The sequence below is a fragment of the Acinonyx jubatus genome, chromosome E1, assembly GCF_027475565.1.
Source record: "Acinonyx jubatus isolate Ajub_Pintada_27869175 chromosome E1, VMU_Ajub_asm_v1.0, whole genome shotgun sequence".
Taxonomy (NCBI): domain Eukaryota; kingdom Metazoa; phylum Chordata; class Mammalia; order Carnivora; family Felidae; genus Acinonyx; species Acinonyx jubatus.
Window position 1 is genome coordinate 16,651,022 of NC_069397.1, and position 11,800 is coordinate 16,662,821.

At 35.9% G+C, this 11,800-nt stretch overlaps 1 protein-coding gene across 4 annotated transcripts in view; it reads left to right on the forward strand.

Annotated features, from left to right (window-relative positions):
• Positions 1-11,800, forward strand: part of SSH2 (slingshot protein phosphatase 2) — a 248,306-nt gene that overhangs the window by 125,554 nt on the left and 110,952 nt on the right. The window lies entirely within an intron of this gene.

Below are 11,800 nucleotides of genomic sequence, written 5' to 3' on the forward strand. Positions count from 1 at the left end.
ACAGACCAATCCTTTTATTCTGTGGTGATGCTATAAGCTTTATTATCTGGGTATTCATTACCATTTGGCAAAATCTATTTTAATCAAATTTTAAAAGCTTACATAACAATATAGAGTTTATTTTATTGGCAGGATTTATGTTAATAAAAAAATCCTTTTTTAAAAAAAATTTTGTTTTTAGAGAAAGTGCATGAGAGCAGGGGGCTAGGGGGAGAAAGAGAGAGAATCTTAAGCAGGCTCCATGCCTGCTACAGTGCCCAACCCAGGGCTCAATCTCACAACCCTGAGATCATGATCTGAGCTAAAATCAGGATGCTTAACCCAGGCACCCTATGTTATTAGCTTTATAAAGGACTTTAACTCTGTATTTATAGAATCATTAAAGGCAGAAGGGGTTACATAAAGTACATATATGTGTTTTTATATCAGACTTTTCCTTTTCTGTTTACAACCTCTGCCTTCACTATAGTCTAGGCCTTTTCTTGCTTGAATTATTGCCTTCTAACATCATCTCTTTGCATCTAACTGATCCTCATGCTGATACATCCTTCACCCACCCTAAGGCATGATTCAGATTTATTCATGTCTCTTTCCAACTTAAAGTCTCCCATTATTCCCCATTGCCTATAGAATGGTCTAGACTTTGTTTATGATATTTAAAAAACTTTAAAAACTGACCCCCGTTCAACTTTCCAGCTTTACCTATTGCCATTCAACCTTACACCCTTTATTCAGGCCTTAAAGAATTAGGTGCTCTTCCCTAAACATGCCTTTTATCCTCTCAAAGCTAACTAGTATATGCCTTCAAGCACCAAATTAATGCTTTGTATTTATTATCTCATTCAGTACTGCTGTCAATCCTAGGGAATTATTATTGTCTATTCTTCAGGTGAGAAAGAGGAAACCCAAAGAGATTAGTTACTTGCTCAAATCATACAGTACCAAACTCCAATTCAAACTCAGTATATCTTCACTCTAACTAATTAATGCCTTTCCTACTCTCTTCTGGAATGCCTTTTCCCATCCTTTTAATGTCTAGTAGCATTCCATTCATCTGTTAAAAGTCTATATCTCATATCACCTCCCATGGAGAGTTTTCTCTTTTCATTCATTTATCTTGTGAACTTTTACTGAGCACTTTTTGAGTGTTGGTTAAGAACCTGGATTTTAGAATTAGATGAGATGTGGATTGTCCTGGTTTTCTGATCGTGTGATTTGTAGTTTTTCTTGTATAACCCAACCCATAACGCAAGCATTGTTTTTTAGTTTCCTGTTTTGGTTTCTTTAGAGAACTTATAGATAATTGTGGCAAGAGTTAAGTACAGAATTCTACTAGAAATTTAGCACTTTCTTTCAGTCTCTTACAGCCCCCTTAGCCACACCTAATTAAACAGCAGTTGTTAAAGTAAGTCTCCTTTATTGATTAGGCTTGTCAAAAACATTCGAGTTCATATTCTTAGAAATAACAACTTTTTATTTCTGTACACGTATGTAGTTAGTTTACATAATACTTAATTAAATTATACAATTATGATAAGAAATGCAATGGATACAACTGTTTTTAAAACAAACACGCAGATTCTTGATAAGCATGCAGCTTAACTGGTAAAAGTAGAAGTGAATGGGCATCACTAGAGAGGAGTAGCCTGCTAAGCAGGAGCATCTCTGCTACTATGACAGTGTGCTTTATAGAGAGAATGGAGACTGTCAGTCCAGCAAGTCCTTTAAAAGTAGAAGCTGTTTGGGGGTGCCTGGGCAGCTCAGTCAGTTAAGCTTCCAACTTCAGCTCAGGTCATGATCTTGAAGTTCGTGGGTTTGAGCCCTGCTTTGGGCTCTGTGCTGACAGCTCAGAGCCTGGAGCCTGCTTCGGATTCTGTGTCTCCCCCTCTCTCTGCCCCTCCCCTGCTTGCGCTCTCTCTCTTTCTCTCAAAAATAAATAAACATTAAGAAAAAAAATGTTTTTAAGGAAAAAAAAAAGCTGGTTAGCAATTCTCACAGATTGCTGTGATGATGAAATGTGACAGAATCCATTTACATAGTTTGGCATAATGCTTAATTGAATATAGTAAATGTTCAATAAATGTTATTTACTATTACTAAGACCCATTATAACCTTTATAGAAGGGGTCTTAAGTAAAGTACTAACCAGACAGCATTGGGTGGTGATGAGTGGAGGGGAGGAATAGGCTTTTCAATTTGGGTGGACAACATCTGCAAATGCAGACCAGTAACGAGAACAGCATTCAGGGAGAACATTGAGTAGTTTGGTGAGCTGAGGGCCAATTTTTCATGTATCTCATCTGTCTCCCCTGCTTTTTTACTGTGAACTGTTTGGTATATAATTATATATCCTCATTTTTTTTTTTTGAATGCTTAGCATTAACGGTGCCTGGCAGAGTTGGTTTTCATATTTTGGTATGCCTCTGTTTATCCATCTGTAAAATATGAGCAGTAATTATAGTATATGTTCAAACATGAATTACTATTTGAAAGGACTTTGAAAGCCCTGTTGTGAAGATTCAGGATAAGAAATTTAATATTCTGTCTCCCAGTGTTGTGTTTTTATTATTAATAGAGTTTTTCTCTAAAGTATTAGCACTTACCATTTCACTGCTTACTAGTGTGCCCATGTAAAAGTGCAAGCAGCAGTTCTTCTGTAGAGAACACTTTAGTTTGACTGACTCAAGCCTCTTTCTTGTGACATTTTTTAAATTATTTTGTCAATGCTTATCTATTTTGAAAGAGAGACAGCAGGGGAGGGACAGAGAGAGAGAGATGGAGAGGGAATCCTAAGCAGGCTCCACACTGTCAGCACAGAACTTGACTCAGGGCTCAACGCAGGGCTTGATCTCACAAACCTGTGAGATCATGGCCTAAGCCAATATCAAGGGTGGACTGAGCCACCCAGGCACCCCACTTGTGAGATTTTTTAAGAAAAGGTCCTCGGAGCAAACAATGGCTACCTCTTATGTTTTTGGGATGCAGAACAAAATTTGAACTCTTTGAAAAATGTGAACTTAATGTTTGGTTGAACACATCCATCATTCAAGCAGTATCACCCAAAATAGTCCAATATCATCAGTATGGCCCTTTGGAGATGGGGTGGCTATGTGGAACTAAAATGCCTGTAAGCAGGAATTGCATTAGACAAAGATGAAATTTAACTGCCCACAAAGGTGGGTATTTGTGTGCTTTTGTTCTTTTTTTAGTGATGGGATTTCTTCTTAGAGGAATTAAGTTTTAAATGTGTATTTAGGTGCCACTTTGGATTCCATTCAACTATGAAGAGTTTCAAGTGAAGAGTTTGGGAGCTATGTTTTTGTTATAATTTAACTGACTGTTTAATCATCCACCTCTGTTCCAGTAATATCTAGAATAAATTACTCATGGTAATAATATAAGAAAAAAAAATCTTTCCTTAATTGTAATTCATTCAGTGTTAGCTAAATCCGTCACCACACTCTCACTCAAAGCCCCAAATTTATTTTCTATGACATTAAAGTGACTATAATTATAAGTGGTTTTCAGCAATCAATAAATTACACTAAGGACTTTATTTTTAACAGCCACTTATTATATCTTCCTATTTGCTCAATTTAAAAAATCAGCTTGGACATATTTTTAAATTTAATTTTAACCTAAATGATTAATTGCAAGAAGTAATTTAAAAATTGTTGTTGTTGTTGTTAGAGGAACGCCTGGGTGGCTCAGTCGGTTAAGCGTTCAACTTCGGCTCAGGTCATGATCTCCTGGTTTGTGAGTTCGAGCCTACATCAGGCTCTCTGCGGTCAGCATGGAGCCTGCTTTGGATCCTCTGTCCCCCCCACCCCCCGCCTCTGCTCCTCCCCTGCTTGCACTCTCTCTCAAAAATAAATAAAACATTAAAAAAGTGTTTTGTTAGAGTTTGGGTTAAGGCAGTAATATCTCTCATTTCCCAAAACTGAATTTCTATTTTTAACTCAACACAATCCTTTTCCTTAAAGACCTTCCTTTTGAAAGGTAGTATTCTACAATTGAAACAGTCCACATTCAAGCTTAGTTTTCTTTGAATCTATTACTTTACCTATAAAATTATGAAAACATTAGCCTCAAGGAGCAATTACTATTAAAATTAGCCCACTTAAAGTGAAGTACCCCACAAACAAATAATAAATAATGCAATTTCTGGCATTTTAGAATGACACCCAAACCAAAAGGTTTATATCCCATTGTTTGCAGTTATGTGAAAAAAGCACTGGTATTGGAGTTAGGAGATGTGTTTGTATTGGTTGCATGACCTTAGATTCATTCCTTGAGACTTAATTTCTTCTTCCTTAAAAAAAATTAGCATGCTTATTATGGGGCATAAGTAATATACAAATATGAAAATACGTCAAACAGGCAAAGCACTGCATGTTCTATCACAGTGGTATTTTTATCATTAATGAATCATTTGTTATAGTTCTTCCTGTGGTCAGTTTGTAACAGAGCATTTTCCTAAAGTAAGAGTTCATTTAGAAGGTTTATAAAGGGGGACTACAAAAATCTTTTAAAAACTTTTAAAAGTATTTCTCTTCTAATTATTAATATACTCATTTTATTAGGGATGCTTATCAATCATAAGCAGTTTTCCAGCTCTGGGCTTAAATCATGGTGAGAAAGGGATTATAAAATCATTTCAGATCATTTCATGAACTCCCCAGTAAAGGATGGAAAAGCCAAAGCTGAAATAACTGCTTTACGAGAAGTTGCTATGTGAAGATAAATCTTAGCGAGACTGGTCTTTTCTTTCTTTTTTTTTTTTTTTTTTTTTTGTTAGATACCATAAAGCAAGAGCTTAAACAGTAATTAGACTAGCAAGCCTAATTACTGTTTTCTATAACTATACTAGATTCTTAAGTATCTGAGACCAGTTGATATTATTCTTCACTGAGACTTTTTTTTTATGTGAGAAAGAGCACATGAGTCGGGGCTGGGGGAGAGGGTGGGAGAGAGAGAGAGAGAGACAGAGAGAGAGAGTCTTAAGCAGGCTCCACGCTCAGCTTGGAGCCTGACGCAGGGCTCAATCCCGTGACCCTAGGATCATGATCTGGGCCAAAATCAAGAATTGGACTGGACGTTCAACCAAGTGAGCCATCCAGGCTCCTCTTCACTGAGATTTTTACACAAAATATGAACTAGAGATTTTTGTTTCATTTTTCCAACATTTTATTATTTAAGAAAGTAAATGTGCAGACAAATTGAAAGAACGGTAAACACCGAAATATACACCCCTCCTGGCTTCACAATTAGCACTTTGCTCTATTGGCTTTATCATGTTTCTACTCACCTATCCACCCTGGACTAGAAGTTTTAAACAGGAAAAATGTTTTATTTATTCTTTTATATGTGTTTTATGTAGCAATATATAAGAAATTTTTTAAAAGTTCAAGACTTTACAAGCTACACTTTTCTGAATTAATTTTACATTTAAAAATATGCCATATGCATAATATAAAAACATGAATGGAAAGATGAACACCAAATTCAGGAAGAGGAGCTATATAAACAGAGAAAGGGGAAAGGGCTCATTGAGAAGTTTACAGGGGGCTGCAGTTGTGATGTTTTACTTCTTAAATTCTGAAGAGTAAAATGTTAGAATGTGATAGTACTGTCTATTGAGTATCTGGCTGCTTGTTATCCTCTCCGTTCTTTGCTGTATGTTTGAAATATTTCACAATTAAAAATTAAAAGATTTGCTACTTAGTTTTGTTTTCCCCTGGCAAAGTATTTTTCACTTCACTTAAGATCCATTGTCCAGTTGGCCTTCCAGCTGAGGTGGATTGAATAGAATCTGACAACCCCATATCTTTTCTCAGTTGATGCGCTAGCTAAAGAATGATACAATGTACCCCCTTTCTACTAAGGATTAAGGAGTATAACTTGCATACTTCTTGGTTTTGACTAACCCAAAGAGAAAAAAAAAAAAACTTCCTGTATTGTATTTAAATTCCTTGAAGATATTTGACATGGTTTTTGAAAAGCGTATAATTGTATCAGTATGTGATTTTGCATGTTCACCTGATTTTAGAAAAGAAAGACATGGAAAGTGAAATATGGCCAGGGAAGCTGATACATGAAAGCTTGAAAAGATAATGATGCTGCTCAGCCAGGGCCTAGAAACTTGACCAGTCTAAACAAACTGCATAGTACTAAATTGCTTGTGAAAGGGCTGAATCAATCCTGCTGCGATTTGAACTTTTGGCTCCTGAAAGTCTAGGACAAGCCTGAAAATAAAAATAAAGCCCTTACCTAACTGGGTTGTGTTCCAGGCCCTCTACTGGATTCTCCGATGAAGGAAGCATCTACCTATCAGAAAAGAAAGACAGCAGGAGAAAAATGAGGCAGTGAAAAGGAGTCTTATACCAGCTTATACCTATACCAGCTGTGAGGGAGATCACTAATGTATTGATTCCTTCAGGAAATGTTTATCTAGAGCCCTAAGAAAACTACAGCAGGGTGTGGTATAAGGTTGGATCAACCAACCAACCTAGCACTGTACTAGGCTCTATGAAGACCACCAGAGAGAGTTACTGTGTCTGATTTGCTCCCACAAAAGATAAGCTATATGGCATAAAAGAGAGAGTTAAAACCTTGAATAATGATATAGATTATAAATTCCAAAGAAACTAGAAAAGTGTCATAGCATACTATAAACTAAGAATTGATCATTGGACTTAACCAGAAGACCTAAGTTCATTTTTTTAAATGTTTGTTTGTTTGTTTGTAGAGAGAGAGCACGCACATGCAAGCAAGGGGCAGGGGAAAGGCAGAGAGAGGGAGAAAGAATCCCAAACAGGCTGTGTGCTGTCAGCAGAGTGTCCAACGTGGGGCTTGATCTCTCGAACCATGAGATCATGACCTGAGCCAAAATCGAGTTGGACACTTAACTGACTGAGCCACCCAGGTGCCCCTAGAAGAGCTAAGTTCAAATCCAAGCTCTGACACGTGCTATGTAAACTTGGGCGGGTCCCCTAATTTCTGAGCTTCAGTTTCCTCATCTGTAAAATGAAGCTGATAATCCCAGCTAGCTCTGCTTACCTATACAAAGGATTGTAATGAGAATCAAGTGAGGATAAATGTGAAAACCCTGTAGAGTTTCTAATTATTGAAAAAGCTGAGAATTGAAACTAGATCTTGATAAATAGGTTTTATATGGATAATTTGAAAGACTAGATGAAAGTGGTCTCAGAGAGGGACAACTTGAACAGAGAAGAGAATGAGACTCAGATACAGGAGGACAGGATAGAAACCACCTAATAATAGCAAAGATTTATTTTGGGAGAATGGGTAAAAAATAGTTACACTGATTGTGTCTGAGAAGGAATGGAATTGTGGGTAACATGCCATAATGACTGAATTATGGTAGGATTTAAATTAAGGAGGATCTGGAGGCCCGAAGGAAGAGTTTGGACTTGTTCTGAAAGGGAGTAAGGAACTATTTGGGGATTCTGAGTAAGGAACTATTATAAAAGTACTTAACTCTTAAGTCATTTTGATAGTATCTTAGAAAGTGCCTGACATACAGCTATTCAGGATTAGTCCAACTGAATTCAGTCAGTCTATCAACAACATATAGGATGAATTAGACACATTTGCACCTAGAGTCTAAGCTTCTTATCACCTAGATATTAGTCTGGTTCATGTTTTTCTTTAACTGTCACAACGAATGATAATACCTGCCTAGCTAGTAGGTTTATTTCAAACATCAAATAAGATGACGATGCCATTGTTATCCACAAATACATTAAATACCTCCTTCACGTAGGATACCAAGTAAAGAAACGAGGGAAACAAAATGTAGATATGAATGCCTTAGAGAATCTTGTGATGAATATTAGTTTGAAATTCAGAATTCTGAGGAATTTGGTAGCAAGAGGATGGTATACAACAGCCAAAAGATGTACTATATTTAATATTAGTTTAGGTCCCTATTATTGTCAGGACCTGCTAGACATAGCTAGGATCAAATAGAGGAGAAAATACCAAGTGCAGTCAGGTAAGTAAGGTCTCCAGGAGTCCTTCCTGTTGGCAGTAGAACTTTTCAGACTTAACCTGTTCTGTAGTGAACCTCCATCATCATGGAGACAGTGTAGAATACTGGTTTAAGGAAACAGGTTTTGGAACCAGAATAACTGGCTGGGGTCAAAATACTGCTATCTAACAGTAAGCAAATTATTCAATCTCTCTGAGCCTCATAAAGATAAGAATAGAATCATAGAGTTGTTTGAGAGAATTAAGTGAGATACTGCATGTAAACTCTTAATAGAGGATCTGGTACACAGTGAATGTTAGCTCAACAAATGTCAATTAATGTTTTTATTTTCAAGACCTCCTCAGCTCGTCTAGCCTCCACTTTTTGTTATTCCCCGATTCACTTTCTATTTTTCTATCTCTTGTTTCACCCCATTCCAGGACACTGAAGGCCACATTTGGCTCATTTGCCTACAGTATGTTCTACAGCATTAGCATCAACAAGATCCTTAAATATCTTCTGAATTTAAAATTATATTATCTTCAAAATAGTTTAAGTATTACCTATATTTATTATAGTCTAAGTAATTATTTGAAATCAATGATCCTTAACATAGTTTTTCTTTATATTTTTCTTTAACATTTTTTAAATTATTAAATTTATGTAAATTTTAAAAATTAACATATTTTTCTTTATAATTTACTCTATTTTTCTAGTTTCTCTCTTTAAGCATGTGTCATATATATATACACATATATGTATGCATATATACATATATGGTTTTTCTTAATGTAGTATATAAAAGATGGGACGTAGAAGAGGATCTTGGACCCTGAGTTAATTTAATAGCTCACAGGAGAGAAGGCGCTAAGGTTCTATGGGAAAATAAAAAACTAAACCTTTTAGGAGGGCAATTTGATCATATCTACCAATTCCTAAGATGTTTAAAATATTTTAACTGCCAATTCCACCTCTAGATGTAAATCCAAGAAATATATTCACATGTATGCATAAAGACATGTTCATGGTGATATTGTATGTAATAGTAAAAATTGTAAACAACCTAAATGTCCATCAGTAGTGGACTGTTTAAATAAATTATATATAATTATAAAATAAAACACTATGAACTCCTTTAAAAGAATGAGGCAAATCTAAACATAGAAAAACATCTAAGATATAGTGATAAGTTTGTGGGGGGGAGCAAGAAGCTGAATAAAATGTATAATATATATAATTCTATGCTTGTGTGCATGTGTGTTTCTAAAACAGCAGCTTCAATATATTAACATTTGCATATGCAAGAACATTTCTGGAAATATTAACAGCAATCCCTGGGAATAGGACGATGGGAATGAAAGAGTGACTTTTATTTTACCTTTCCGAATACTGAAAAAAAGTTTTAATAATTCAGCATGTATTACTTTTACTTTTTTTAACTAGTTTTTAAAAAACAAACTGTTTGAAGAGATAGAATGGGGATGAAATGGTTAAATGTTTTATAAGGTGTGTTGGATGTGAAAAGTGATCTATAAATGCCTATTATTTTTACTAAACAATAGCATGTGGGGCTTTTGTAACCTGAAGAAAGCAGCATTTCAGCATCTTTTCCTACTGGAGCATATGGTGGTTAAGACCATGGGGGTGAATGACTTAGAGATTGCCTCTCATGGAGTTGATATGCAGATCTTTTCAGTATTCCCATTGCTCTTATGGTGGAAAGTTCCATGGAAAGGACTAGAAGGGTTCAGTGACATTGCTCTATCCAGTGTTTAAAACTACTGTCAGATACTCTTTTAAATAAAACTATTAGCCACATGGTGATTGCAAAATGATTGCTTTTAAGAGCCTTTGTTTACAGAGTTTAGTTTATTGTATTGTATGAAGAGTGCCTTTGACTAAGTGTAGTGAGATACCTCTTGGTGCTGTCTGGGCAACAAGTTTGGAACTTGTGTGTATTATCTTGAGAGTTTTATCCTAGCGTTTTACAGATTAACAGGAGACAGAATGTTGTGCTACTCCAGGTAACAGGCTTTTTGTTTTGTAACTCTTTAAAGTGTTGGTTTTCTCCCTTTTGACACTCAGGGTATTAATTTACTATTTATTTCTGTAGATACGCCGTTAGAGAAAACATAAAAATACAAATAGGTCTTCTGACAGGTATAATCATATTTCTTATGACTAGGTATTTTTTAAATAAAGTTATATAAGGTAATACTATTATTTCAAAGGTTATAAATACAAAAATGTAGTGAACACTGCAGATCTCACATTACTACAGAATGCAATATTAAGTTAATGTAATTAGCTACCTAGCAAACAATAATAGTGAAGACTCCTGGAAGAAATGGTGTGGTACACTGGCGAAATCTGTATGTATGTTAATTTTCATTCATTCTTCAACTTCTCATCCCAAATACAAACAAATACAACTAGCTTTCTGTTAGCCCATTGGATAAAGTCACTAGAATCTATAACTCTGACATCAGACTCACTGACATTTTAATGCTGCCCGCCCTGCTTTAGCTGTTTTTCAGATTAGTGGAAAAGAGCATAGAAGATTATTTCTAGTCAACATCTTAATTTCGTCAGTGCATAAATTAAAATGTACAGTCAACTTTACCTCAAGGCTGCCAGACAGACTTCAGAGTCCCCCTGCCCACTCCCAACACACACACACACACACACACACACACACACACACGAAACACACACAACACACAGCTTTCTTCATGACCTGAAGAAAGGCACATAGGTCTTTTCCCTATTAAGAATTTTTACCTCAGAGAAACAACCAAAAGATCAGATAAATGGAGGAGTTAGAGAAGCAAAGAAACTTAAAAATAAAAAAGATTTAGGGGTGCCTGCCTGGCTCAGTTGGTACAACATATGCCTTTGATCTTGGGGTTGTGAGTTCAAGCCCCACATTGGGTGTAGAGATGACTTTAAAAATAAAATCTTTAGGGGCACCTGGGTGGCTCAGTCAGTTGAGCGTCCGACTTCGGCTCAGGTCATGATCTCGCGGTCCGTGAGTTCGAGCCCCACGTAGGGCTCTGTGCTGACAGCTCAGAGCCTGGAGCCTATTTCAGATTCTGTGTCTCCCTCTCTCTCTGACCCTCCCCATTCATGCTCTGTCTCTCTCTATCTCAAAAATAAATAAACGTTAAAAAAAAAACCATTAAAAAAAATAAAATCTTTAAAAAATAAAATAAAAAGATTTATTACAGCCATGCACTCTGATCTAAGATTGTTCTTTGGAGATTCCAACTCTCTGATTTTATCCCTGAAGGGCAATCTCCTCCTTAACCTTTCTCTTAGCTCTCTTAAGTTTATAGAGCCCTTAAGTCCAAAGAGTAGATTTTTGTGCCACTCTTTTACACTTTACATGTTAATACTGCGAGTAAATTAATCCTCACAGTAACTTCATAAATTAGGGACTAATACTGAGCCATAGATTAAATAACTATCCAAAATACACAGCTAATGGTGACACTAGGATTCAAACCCATCCAATTAATTCCAAGGCTAGGATTTTTTTCCAAGTATAATTAACATAGTTTTATATTAGTTTCAGGTGTACAATATAATGATTCAACAATTCTTTAAATCTCTCAGGGTTCATCAAGATAAGTGTATTGTTAATCCCCTTTATTTCACCCATCCTCCCCCACCCACCTGCCTTCTGGCAACCACCAGTTCTCTGTATTTAAGAGTCTAGTTTTTTGTCTCTTTTTTCTTTGTTCATTTGTTTTGTTTCTTAAATTCCACATAAATTAAATTCACATGAGTGAAACCATGATATTTGTC